We start from the raw sequence: 14,212 nt of genomic DNA on the forward strand, positions 1-14,212 counted from the left end.
GAAACCTTAAGAATCATGTGGGATTATATCAAGAGAAATAACCTACGAGTGATTGGAGTACCAGAACAGGGAGGGATAACAGAAAATACAGAGAAAATTGTTGAGGATTTGTTGGCAGAAAACTTACCTGATATTGTGAAAGATGAGAAGATATCTATCCAACATGCTCATCGAACTCCACATAAGGTAGATCTTAAAAGAAAGTCACCAAGACATATTATAATCAAGCTTGCCAAAACCAAAGATAAAGAGAGAATTATAAGAGCAGCGAGGGATAAAAGAACAGTCACCTACAAGGGAGAGCCAGTAAGAATAAGCTCAGACTACTCGGCAGAAACCACACAGGCAAGAAGGCAATGGGATGACATATTTAAAAAACTGAAGGAAAAAAATTGCCTGCCAAGAATCATATATCCATCAAAACTGTCTCTTAAATATGAAGGTGAAATTAAGACATTTCCAGATAAACACAAGTTGAGGGAATTCGTAAAAACCAAACCAAAACTACAAGAAATCCTAAAGGGAGTCCTTTGGTTAGGAAATCAATAATATCAGGTATCGACCCAAGACTAGAACACTGGGGAGAGCAACCAGAAGTGAACCCAGACAGGGAAATCGAAAAAAAAAAAAAAAAGTCCAACACAGGGTAACAACAATGTTATTATATAAAAGAAGACAACATTAAAATAATAAAGAGGGACTAAGAAATGTAATCATACACCTTCCATACGGAGAGGAAGATATGGGGATACAAAGATATAAAAGTTACTTAAAAATTTAGAAAAATAGGGGTAAATAATAAGGTAACCACAAAGGAGACAAACTATCCTACTCATCAAAATAAAATACAAGGGAAAAATACAGACTCAGGAGAAACAAAATCAACAACGACAAATATGAGGAAAGGACAATATAAAATCTACTCAGCACATAAAATCAAGCGGGAAAAAGAAGCTGTCAACACACAAAAATTCATACCTATCCATAATTACCCTGAATGTAAATGGACTAAATGCACCAATAAAGAGACAGAGAGTGGCAGAATGGATTAAAAAACAAGATCCATCTATATGCTGCCTACAAGAGACACGCCTTAGACTTAGAGACACAAACAAACTAAAGCTCAAAGGATGGAAAAAAATATATCAAGTAAACAACAATCAAAAAAGAGCAGGACTGGCAATACTAATTTCTGACAAAATAGACTTTAAAGTTAAATCCATTAGAAAGGGTAAGGAAGGACACTATATAATGATTAAAGGGACAATACACGAAGATATAACTGTATTAAATACTTATGCACCCAATGACAGGGCTGCAAGATACATAAAACAAACTCTATCAGCATTGAAAAATGAGATAGACAGCTACACAATAATAGTAGGAGACTTCAACACACCACTTTCGGTGAAGGACAGGACATCCAGAAAGAAGCTCAATAAAGACACGGAAGATCTAAATGCCACAATCAACCAACTTGACCTTGTAGACATATACACAACACTCCATCCAACAGCAACCAACTATACTTTCTTTTCTAGCGCACATGGAACATTCTCTAGAATAGACCACATATTAAGTCATAATCATAAAGCAAGCCTTAGCAGAATCCAAAACATTGAAATATTACAAAGCATCTTCTCTGACCATAAGGTCATAAAAGTGGAAATCAATAACAGGAAAAGCAGGGAAAAGAAATCAAACACTTGGAAACTGAACAATACCCTGCTCAAAAAAGACTCGATTAGAGAAGACGTTAAGGATGGAATAAAGAACTTCAGAGAATCCAATGAGAACAAAAACACTTCTATCAGAACCTTTGGGACACAGCAAAAGCGGTGCTCAGAGGCCAACTTATATCAATAAATGCACACATCCAAAAAGAAGAAAGGGCCAAAATCACAGAAATATCCCTACAACTTGAACAAATAGAAAGAGAGTAACAAAAGAAACCCACAGGCACCAGAAGAAAACAAATCATAAAAATTAGAGCTGAACTAAATGAAATAGAAAACAGAAAAACAATTGAAAGAATTAACAAGACCAAAAGCTGGTTTTCTGAAAAACTCAACAAAATTGATAAACCATTGGCCAACCTGACAAAAGAAAAACAGGAGAGGAAGCAAATAACCTGAATCAGAAATGAGACGGGCGGTATTACAACAGATCCAACTGAAATTAAAAGAATCATATCAGATTACTATGAAAAGCTACACTCAAAAAAATTTGAAAAACTAAGGAAATGGATGAATTTGTAGAAACATACTACCTACCTAAACTAACACAAACAGAGGTAGAACAACTAAATAGACCCATAATAAAACAAGAGATTGAAAAGGTAATTTAAAAACTCCCAACAAAAAAAAGCCCTGGTCTGGTCCGCTTCACTGCAGAGTTCTACCAAACTTTCACAGAAGAGTTAACACCACTACTACTGAAGGTATTTCAGAGCATAGAAAAGGATGGAATACTACCAAATTCATTCTATGAAGCTACCATATCCCTGACACCAAAAACAGGTAAAGACACAACAAGAAAATTATAGACCTATATCCCTCATGAATGTAGATGCAAAAATCCTCAACAAAATTCTAGCCAAAAGAATTCAACAACATATCAAAAAAATAACTCACCATGAACAAGTGGGATCCATACCAGGTATGCAGGGATGGTTCAACATTAGAAAAACAATTAATGTAATCCACCACATAAATAAAACAAAAGACAAGAATCACATGGTTTTATCAATTGATGCAGAAAAGGCATTTGACAAAGTTCCACACTTCTTCATGATCAAAACTCTCAGCAAAATAGGAATAGAAGAAAAATTTCTCAACATAATAAAGGGCATTTATATATACAAAGCCAACATCCAACATCACCCTAAATTGAGAGAGCCTGAACACATTCCCATTGAGATCGGGAACCACACAAGGATGCCCTTTATCACCACTCTTACTCAACATTGTGCTGGAGGTCCTAGCCAGAGCAATTAGGCAAGGAAGAAGTCAAAGTATCTCTATCTGCCGATGACATGATCTTATACACAGAAAACTCTAAGAAAACTACTGAAACTAATAGAAGAGTTCAGCAGAGTATCGGGATACAAGATAAATATATAAAAATCAGCTGGATTCCTCTACACCAACAAAAAGAACATCGAAGAGGAAATCACCAAATCAATGCCATTTACAGTAGCCCCCAAGAAGATAAAATACTTAGGAATAAATCTTACCAGAGATGTAAAAGACTTATACAAAGAAAACTACAGTACACTTCTACAAGAAACAAAAGGAGACTTACATAAGTGGAAGAAGATACCTTGCTCGTGGATAGAAGACTTAATATAAAAATGTCTGTTCTACCAAAAGCGATCTATACATTTAATGCAATTCCGATCCAAATCCCCAGGACATTCTTTAATGAGATGGAGAAACAAATCACCAATTTCATATGGAAGGGTAAGAGGCCCCAGATAAATAAGGCATTATTGAAAAAGAAGAACAAAGTGGGAGGCCTTACTTTACCTGATTTTATAACGTATTATACTGCCACAGTAGTCAAAACAGCCTGGCACTGGTACAACAACAGATACATGGACCAATGGAACAGAATTGAGAATCCAGACATAAATCCATCCACATATGAGCAGTTGTTATTTGACAAAGGCCCCAAAACAGTTACATGGGAAAAGACAGTGTTTTTAACAAATGGTGCTGGCATAACTGGATATCCATCTGCAAAAAAATGAAACAAGACCCATACCTCACTCCATGCACAAAAATGAGCTCAAAATGGATCAAAGACCTAAATATAAAATCTAAAACGATAAAGATCATGGAAGAAAAAATAGGGACAATGTTAGGAGCCCTAACACACGGCATAAACAGTATAGAAAACATTATAAGGAAGGTAGAAGAAATAATTAGATAACTAGGAGCTCCTAAAAATCAAACACCTATGCTCATCCAAAGACTTCACCAAAAGAGTAAAAAGACTATCTACAGACTGGGAAAAAGTTTTTAGCCATGACATTTCTGATCAGCACCTGATCTCTAAAATCTACATGACACTGCAAAAACTCAACTGCAAAAAGACAAATAACCCAACTAAAAAATGGGCAAAAGATATGAATAGACACTTCACTAAAGAAGACATTCAGGTAGCTAACAGATATATGAGGAAATGCTCACGATCATTAGCCATTAGAGAAATGCAGATCAAAACTACAATGAGATTTCATCTCACTCCAACAAGAGTGGCATTAATCCAAAAATCACAAAATAATAAATGTTGGAGGGGCTGTGGAGAGACTGGAACACTTCTACACTGCTGGTGGGAATGTCAAATGGTACAACCACTTTGGAAATCGATTTAGCACTTCCTTAAAAAGCTAGAAATAGAACTGCCATATGATCCAGCAATCCCACTCCTTGGAATATATCCTAGAGAAATCAGAACCTGCATGAGAACAGATATATGCACACCCATGTTTACTGCAGCACTGTTTACAATAGCAAAAACATGGAAGCAACCAAGGTGCCCATCAACAGATAAATGGATAAATAAATTATGGTATAATCACACAATGGAATAGTACGCATCGATAAAGAACAGTGAGGAATCTGTGAAACATTTCATAACATGGAGGAACCTGGAAGGCATTATGCTGAGTCAAATTACTCAGTTGCAAAAGGACAAATATTGTATAAGACCACTATTATAAGAACTTGAGAAACAGTTTAAACTGAGAAGAAAACATTCTTCTGTGGTTATGGGGGGGGGGAGAGGGGTGTTCACTAATTAGATAGTAGATAAGAACTACTTTAGATGAAGGGAAAGACAGTACACAATACAAGGGAGGTCAGCACAATTGGACTAAACCAAAAGCAGTTTCCTGAATAAACTGAATGCTTTCAAGGCCAGCGTAGCAGGGGCAGGGGTCTGGGGACCATGGTTTCAGGGGACATCTAAGTCAATTGGCATAATAAAATCTATTAAGAAAACATTCTGCATCCTACTTTGAAGAGTGGCGTCTGGGGTCTTAAACGCTAGCAAGCAGCCATCTAAGATGGACTCAACCCACATGCATCAAAGGAGAATGAAGAACACCAAGGACACAAGGTGATTACGAGCCCAAGAGACAGAAAGGGCCACATGAACCAGCGACTACATCATCCTGAGACCAGAAGATCTAGATGGTGCTGGCTACAACCGATGACTGCCCTGACAGGGAACACAACAGAGCACCCCTGAGGAAGCAGGGGAGCAGTAGGGTGCAGACCCCACATTCTCATAAGACCAGACTTAATGGTCTGATACTGGAAGGACCCCGGTGGTCCTGGCCCCCAGACCTTCTGTTGCCCCAGGACAGGAACCATTCCCAAAGCCAACTCTTCAGACATGGATTGGACTGGACAATGGGTTGGAGAGGGATGCTGGTGAGGAGTGAGCTGCTTGGATCAGGTGGACACTGGAGACTATGTTGGCATCTCCTGCCTGGAGGGGAGATGAGAGGGTGGAGGGGGTTAAAAGCTGGCGAAAAGGAGAGGAAAAGAGAGAGTGGAGGGAGAGAGCAGGCTGTCTCATTAGGGGGAGAGTAATTGGGAGTGTGTAGCAAGGTGTATATGGGTTTTTGTGTGAGAGACTGACGATTTGTAAACTTTCACTTAAAGCACAATAAAAATTATTAAAAAAAATTATTTTTTCAAATCTAAACCAACAACAAAAACTTAATTTATAACTACAACTATGAGACAATGAGAATGGGTCTCAAGGCCACTAGGTATGACCACACTGATTCACAGCTTTACAGCTGTGTCCCTGAAGTTTGTTTGTTTGTTAAATTGTGCTTTAGGTGAAAGTTTACAGCTCAAGTTAATTTCTCATATAAAAATTTATACACATATTATTATTTGACACTAGTTGCAATCCCTATGATGTGACAGCAAACTCCCCCTTTCCACCCCAAGCTACCCATGTCCATTCAACCAGCTTTTGTCCCTTTCTGCCTTCTCATCCTGTCTCCAGACAGGAACCGCCCATTTGGTCTTTTGTATCTGCTTACACTAAGAAGCACATTCTTCACGAGTATTATTTTATGTTTTATGGTCCAGTCTAATGTTTGTTTGATAAGTGGGCTTCAGGAATGGTTTTAGTTTCGGGCTAACAGAACATCCAGGGGTGATGGCTTCGGGGCTTCCTCCAGTCTCAGTCAGACCATTAAGTCTGGTCTTTGTACATGAATTTGAGTTCTGCTCCACACTTTTCTCCCACTTCGTCAGGGACTCTGTCGTGTTCCCCATCAGGGCGATCACTGGTGGTAGCTGGGCACCATCTAGTTCTTCTGGTCTCAGGCTGATGGAGTTTCTGGTTTATGTGGCCCTTTTGTCTCTTGGGTTAATATTTTCCTCATGTCTTTGGCGTTCTTCATTCCCGAAAATTTTTTGGCCTTGGACCACTTAAACAGTGAAAGATCTACAGTCATCCTTGCCCCCCAGTTCATACTTTCCATGGTAAGAGGACTCGGCATTTACAACAAAATGTCATTGTAGATGCAAATGAGAGGGAAGAGAGAGAATATATGCAAACATTAGCACAAGACATATGGAAGATTCATGTATAAAATGCAAAACATGCATGTCTTAATTAGTTATGCCACCTGGGGACCTATTAGGAAGTTATAAGCCAGAAAAACAGTTGATGCAATTATGCATCACAAATCATTTTGAGGACAGCCAACAACTCTTTATTAAATAATGAAGCTGAGTAATAGGAATAAATAAAAAGCAAAAACAGCTGCAACTGAAAATCAAGGCCAATTCAACAAAATGATCCTGCAATGATGATGGTGCCCTTCCCCCAAACTGCATGTACTACAACTTTCTATAGATGCATGTAGGAGTTTTACGACTTTGTCAAAAACTGCATAATAACCACACTTCCGTAAAATAACACATCTAAGTTTTCAACAAACCTAGTAAGGTAGTTATACTCATTTATGAATTCTAAAAATCTCCTGCCTAAAGCCAAAGTGAGGGGTATTGTAAGGGACTCACATGGGACTCACATGTAGTGATTCAGGGTGCCCGCAGGAAAGGGAGACTCTGCTGGTTCCCCACCTGGGTGTCTGTGTGAGCATTGGACTCCATGACCTATCCCATGCCTGGTGGGAGAAAGAGTGCTAGAGAGGGATGGCTGTTCAGAAAAGAGGAAAACTACAGAGCAGCCAGCACTCCGGGCAAGGATGTCAGCTTTCCACAGATCAAAGTAGGCATCAAGGAAGGTACCAGGGCTTGTAACATGTTGCCAATACCTCACTCAAAGGGCCTGACTGCCAGGCAAGAGATGCTGGGAGCAAGCGGGTGTGAGGTATTCTACCAGGAGTAGAAGTCCAGGAAAGTTGGAAGGAGTTGTAGACCATGGGGGAGGTCCTCACCAGGAGCTGCAGAGAACTAAGAGGCAGGGTCTGAGTACCTGTCACATGCAGGTCACCATGGCCAGGTGATTTTATCAACCTGAGAAAGAAGATTCTGATAGGGACCTTGAGGCAAGAGAGGCCTTTCCTTCTCGTCCTCTCCAGCTCCAGCACTCCAGAGAAACCACTTGCTAGAAGAGGCAAGAAGGACACTGCCCCAAAGGCAGAGCACACTGAGAGAGCACAACCCCAGGCCTTCCCCACTTCAGGCCCCTCAAGTCTTGCTGTTGATGGGAGCCAAAAAATCCTACACAGAAAATGAGATCAGATTTAAACCGGTCAGACTTTAAAAAAAAAAAACAACACAGAGTGACTAGGATCTTTTCCTCAGATAGTTAAGGAACTCTCCTTCCCAGAGGAAATGGGAGATTAACATAGTCCAAGGAAGCACAATGTCTGGAGAACCTGTAACCCACTGCTGTAGAGTCAATTCTGACTCACAGTGACCCTACAGGACAGAGGTGAAATGCCCCACAGGGTTTCCAAGGCTGTAGTCTTTATGGGAGCAGACTATCACATCTTTCTCCTGAGGAGCGGCTGGTGGGTTCGAACGGCAGACCTTCAGGTTAGCAGCCAAGCATTTTAACCGCTGGGCCACCAGGCCTCCCTTTGTCAAATAGAGACCGCTTAAATAAAAGAGCTCCAAGATGTGGTTTGACAATGTTAGGCTTAACTGTAGGAAGCTGCCAATATTTGAACATTTTGAACCCAGAAAAGTAACAATTTCATGACTCCAACAAAGTATATTTTTCTAAACTTTACTACAAAAATTTTCAAACATAGAGCAAAGATGAAAGAATTTTGCAATGAATACCCATATTCTTACCACTTAGTTCTACTTAACATCTACATTGCTTAAGACATATCTACTCCGCCCTCTTATCTCCAACCACTTTATCTGTATAATACATTCAAGGTAACTTGTAGGCATCAGGACATGTCCCCTAAGTGCTTCCGCTTGCATAGCATAAACTACAGTTCGATACTTCTTTATAGCTTTTTTAAGTAAAATTTACATAAAATGAAATGCACTCACCTTAAAGGTACATTCCCTGAGTTTTAACCCATGTGCACACCTTGTGATCCAAATCCCTATTAAGATACAGAACATTTAACAACATCCCTTAAATTCTCTCATGGCTCTTCCCAGTCACATTCAAACTCCCAACCCCAGAGGTAATCCCATTGTTCTGTTTATTTTTCCCTGTCCATGAGTTTTGCCTGCTCTTGGAATTTCATTAAATTTTTTCCATTAAAAAAAAAAAACCTTCTTTAACTCAGCATTATATTCCTGAGTCATCCATGTTAGAGCAGGAGTTCATTCTTTATTGCAGGGTATATTCCAATGGATGAACAAACCACAGTATATCAGAGTGTATCCAGTCTCCTATATGATAGAAACTTGGGTCTCTGGTTTTGGACTATCATGTACAAAGCTGCTGTGCATATTCTTATACAAGACTCTTGTGAATATATGCTTTCATTTCTCTTGGGTAAATATCTAACAGCAAAATTGCTGCATCAGAGGGCACACATATATTTAGTATTATAAGAAACTAATAGACCTTCTGGTTCAAAAGTTTCAAAATAAAAAGTTGTGTTACCAATCACCAATCTGACACAAAGGGTCCTTGTCTTTTCCCGAGTAAGAATATACCCAAAAGACAAACTTTATCTTCACCAAGCTTTATTTTGCTTGAGTGAAGCAACAGGAGTCAGTGGGGAATGAAGCCTCTCCAAAAGACTGACTTGAAAAGGGAAGCAAGGCTAGGGCTTATATGGGTTTGGTGGAGACAATAGGGTAATGAACACTTAGTGGGCTTCTTTTAAGGGGCAGGTACTTCTCAGAATGGCAGTGCATGTTAATTAGGTTGCATGTGTATCTGGAATCTAAGATGGAACCCACTGATATTCAAGATGGAGTCCTCTCGGCAACCCTTGGCATCACTTATTATGGCATATAGTGCAAGCGCACTGATCTTTGGCACTACATTGCCATCTTTGGAGGGCTAAGGAAGGTTAAACAGAGGTTACGCTTTGTTCTGCATATGCAGGAGCCTGTAAAGGAAGAAGGGACTAGAAAAACACTAAGAAGGAGACAGCAATTCACAGGTTGTTTCAACATTATCTCTGTTGACAGGGTGTGGTTCCTGTTTACCCAACTTCTAGATGGTAATCTTTTAACAGCTCTTTTGTTCCACCAGCACTGTTAACCCTATCTGTCTCAATCCCTCCTGAGAGACTTCATACTCATGATTCTTTATGAGGGAGTAGCGGTGGAGGTCTCTTTTTCTGTAACTTCTTCAAGCTGACACCAGGTGGCTGGCCTGCGTAGCAGAATATGAATCTCTCCCTATCTGGTCTAAAGTTTTGTAAGGACTGGTGGCTTCACTTTCAGGAATGTGCTGGAAACCCGGCATCATCTTGGAATTGTAACCTAGAGGACACAAACTTTACCAGAAGTTTGAGGAGACAAGGCCCAAAATCAGAAGTAGAAGTAGAGCAAACTAGGGGGCCCCAAAAGGGTAGAAATCAAGTAATAGAGGGGAGTGCTTCCCTCACTGTCCACCAAATATTTTGGCCTCCCTCTCTGATTTCTCAATCTCACAGTTCTTTTTTTTTCACATTCTCTGTGTCTGTCTCTCTTTTCTTATGGGTTCTCTCGTCTTCTCACACCCTCTTTCAATAACTCTCCCCAGTCTCACCTTCTCTCTCTCTCTCTCTCTCCAATCTTTTGTCTCTTTTTGTCTCTCTCGTACTCATTCTCTTCTCCTCTATCCTCCTGTACCAGTTGGAGAAAACATAAAAATATATTAATCTTAAAAAAAAGAGAAAGAATGAAGTCAAGGGTCAACCTTCGTAAACAAGCTGATGAAAGAACATCTTAGTTAAGCTTCTGGTCTCAATAAAAGCCAAAGAAAAAATGTGACATTGTCATAACCCCCAAATCCAACTACTGGTCACATTTCCAACTGCTTGCTTAACATTTTCAACTGGGTGCCCTGAGTTTCACCTCAAATTAAACTGGACAGAATAAATCTCATTCCTCTGTCACATGATAGTCATTCTACACCTGAAGGGGGTCTGTCCTCGACAAAGACTCTTTTCCAGGCTAGCCATCCCCAAGGTTTTCAGTCCTTGCACACAACATAGTTAACATTCCATCACTAAGAGCCTCATTGCAAAGGTCCTCTCCACTCAGTAAGCTCCTCACTGCTCCTCCTAAACAGCCACACCCACAACTCAAACTGAGATTCCAGATGCATGGACCCAAGTGGGTGGAACTCTCACCTCCCTCGCTCTACTCTCTAGATCACTGTGTAATACCCAATGGGCCTCCTTGTCAGCTACATCATGCAGGCAACTCCTTCAGAGGGCAATCAATTAAAAACAAGAAAAAACTAGGTTTTCTTGAAAATACACAAATATCTACTACTTCAAGCCTCTTCCAGCTCATCCTAAACAGTGAATTAGCTATCCAAAAGTATGTTAATTCCGTATGCAAAAGCCCATCTTAACACCCTGACGCCATTCTTTTCTTAGCATCTCTTTCCCTCAGGGTACTAGCTTACCCTCCTAGCTTTGCACCAAATATACTTTTAATAAGCATTAATAAGGAGCCCTGGTGCTGCAGTGGTTAAGCATTCAGCTGCTAACGGAAAGCTGTGTGGTTGGAACCCAGCAGCTGCTCTGCAGAAGACAGACGTGGCAGTCTGCTTCCATAAAGATTACAGCCTTGGAAACCCTAGTCACTATGAGTCAGAATCGAATCGACGGCAGTGGGTTTGGTTCGTTTTTGGTTTAATTAGACAGGCCTCTCTTGAAAGTGACATCAACCCATTAATCAGCACCTCTGGATACAGCTGTGATTCAAACAATAGCACATGACCATCGTTTTAACATCTTGTTGTATGATGTATCATAAGCAACAGTCTTGAAAGCCTAACAAAATACGTAACAAATTTTGTGTGTGTGTGGTTTTTTTTTTCCTAATAACCTACACTTAGGAAAACTGCAGTGCCTCCTAGGGATCACAGCTTTCTTTTCCAAGTACTTAAAATAATTTTTAATTCTCTAATTTGCCGAGGATTGTCACGAGACATCGGGTTGTAGTTGCCCTGAATCTATCTTTCATTCCTTTAGTAAAAATAGAACATTTGTCTCTCGGGTGTCTTTGTCACCTCTTCTCATTTTCCTGATTTTGCAAAGGTTACATACACAAAAAGTTTCTGCTGGGGTTGTAGTTTTGAGACTTTTCAAAAACATCAAGCTCATTCTTCATCTTTGCTGTCTTTTCCCTGATTTCTACAAGTCCATGCCACATTTTTTGATTATGCACAAGTCATTCATTCAAAAAATATTAAAATATTTATTGTTCTCCACAGCTCAACCCCCAGTGAGATTCCGACACTGTCTTACTGCTAGATCCCCACCTTGACTCAGAAGGAACACAGTAACCACTCACTCACCTCACCAGTTTATATTGTATTCCCACGAAAATATAACATGTAAATTATTTTGGGCCCATCTAATCTAAGCAAATCTAACATGGATGGAGAATGAAAAAAAAAAAAATAATAAAGCCCACATAGCAGCTGAGGAAAGGGTGGTTAGAGCTAAAGCACAGAGTCTTAGTCATCTAGTGCTACTCTAACAGAAATACGACAAGTGGATGGCTTTAACAAAGAGAATCCTATTTCCTCACAGTAAAGTAGGCTAAAAGCCCAAATTCAGGGTGTCAGCTCCAGGCGAAGGCTTTCGCTCTCTGTTGGCCTTCTCATCTATCTTCCCCCAGACTAGGAGCATCTTTGCGCAGGGATCCTGGGTCCAAAGGACGTGCTCTGCTCCCGGCGCTGCTTTCTTGGAGGTATGAGGTCCCCCTGACTCTCTGCTCGCTCCTCTCTTTTATATCTCAAGAGATTGCCTCAAGACACAATCCAATCTTGTAGTTTGAGTCCTGCCTCACTAACACAACTGCCATCCTCCCTCATTAATATCATAGAGGCAGGATTTACAACATATAGGAAAATCACATAAAACCAGGAATCATGGTCCAGCCCAACTGATACACACATTTTCGGGGGGACATAATTCAATCCATGGCAGACAAGGATGGCAAGGACAGGTCAGCTTATAAGAACCCTGTGAGCTTGATGTACTCGGCTGCTCTGCTCCCCCATGCAAAGAAAGTAATGCCCCCTCATGCCTTTCCTTCTCCTCCCAAGGCCACCCCAATACAGAACCAAAGGGATGGTAAATGTCGCTACGTTCACAGATGTTCCCCAAACTCGTTTCGATCTGAACTATTTCTACACCCCTACCCCAGCTCGTTTCATCAGACTCCTACTTCCCCCAGCTGTACCCAAGCAAGCCATTAATCTGCCACTGGCAGGATGCACTGCTTCCCATGCTGGCCTCTTGGCAACGTTCCGGAACAGCCTGGTCTGCTGCTGAAGGTTCATAGGAATGTGAGCCCAAAAAGATCTGGGTCAGGCACCACCCTGACCAGGTCATGCCTTTGCCACAACAGTGGTTGAATATTTTGAATACCATCCTGGGTCTAAGTATTGTGCTAAATGGAACATTTCTTGTCAGCATATAATTCAGATCAGCGAAACAAGGTACTTGCAGTTCTATAACCAAAAACCAAACCCACTCCTGCCAAGTTGATTCTGACTCATAGCAACCCTACAGGGCAGAGTACGACTGCCCCATAGGGTTTCCTAGGCTGTAGATCTTTACAGAAGCAGACTGCCACATCTCTCTCCCACCAAGAAGCTTTTCACTTAGCAGCTGAGGCTTTAAGCACTGTGCTACCAGGGCTCCTTTTCAGCTCTATAGACTAATACAATTTTAAGACACAAAGTAAAAAAAAAAATCTAGGGTGATAATTTTTAAATGGTTTCCACATTTTTCTCCTGTCCATTCATTCATTCAACAGATACTCTTTAAGCCCCTCCCCTGTGCTACCACACCAAAGGAACGATAGGCTCCTCAGCTTATAGTCAGTCACTGGTGGAGAAAGACAGATAGACCACTGAAATTAACTTTGCTAAGTACTGTATTAGGGTAAAAAGGCTTATAGGACCCTCCAGACAAAAAATAATCATTGTAGAGAATCATAAGCTTGAACAGTAAAAGTTCAAACTGCCCCAAACTGTTCTTTATATCTGTTAGTGTCAGTCACGTCACAGTTTTATATTTTTTAAATCACCATTGGCAGATCTTCATCGCAAGCCAAAAAGAAAATACTCATAATTCTTACAAAGGAATTTAAAAAGCCAAAACCCAAAAGAGAGGAAGAGAAATTTAGCCAATTACGCTACACTTCAGTATGCACATGAGTAATTTCAGCCTGTCCCTGAGTCATGTTTAAAAATAAAGTGGGGGAAAAAACTGAAATCTCGCAAAGTCAGCAGAGTATTTCTAATTTCACAAAATGCAGAAGAAATAACATTCTGGCTTCTGCCTAACCCTCCTCCCAAAGAGAATGAACTAACTATGGATGAAAACATCAGGAATGCCTCTCCCAGGTTCATAAGAGCTTCCTATGGGTGTAACTGCAAAAGCTTACTATGTGAATGCAGCTAGCAAGAGGCTGAAGCAGCACCCATGACTTAAAGGGCTTGACCAATTTAAAAATGTTTCCAAATCAATGAAGGATAGGTATTCCTAATAGTTTTCCAGTTTACTTCTTTAGCTCTAACCCTTAAAAACATTAATAAGACTTTTTGA

The 14,212-nt window shown here is 40.3% G+C and overlaps 1 protein-coding gene across 14 annotated transcripts in view; it reads right to left on the minus strand.

Moving 5' to 3' along the window:
* ASPH (aspartate beta-hydroxylase) overlaps positions 1 to 14,212 on the minus strand; it is a 299,144-nt gene that overhangs the window by 248,049 nt on the left and 36,883 nt on the right. The window contains exons 1-2 of one of the 14 annotated variants that reach the window (XM_064267738.1): positions 10,183 to 14,170; positions 8,514 to 8,569 (exon numbers count right to left, since the gene is read on the minus strand). The exons of the other annotated variants lie outside the window; for them this stretch is intronic. The gene's annotated coding sequence lies outside the window, so the exon portion shown is untranslated. Of the gene's footprint in view, positions 1 to 8,513; positions 8,570 to 10,182; positions 14,171 to 14,212 lie in introns of those variants that run through there. 14 annotated transcript variants of the gene reach the window in all.

This window comes from Loxodonta africana, chromosome 14 (genome assembly GCF_030014295.1).
Source record: "Loxodonta africana isolate mLoxAfr1 chromosome 14, mLoxAfr1.hap2, whole genome shotgun sequence".
Classification (NCBI taxonomy): domain Eukaryota; kingdom Metazoa; phylum Chordata; class Mammalia; order Proboscidea; family Elephantidae; genus Loxodonta; species Loxodonta africana.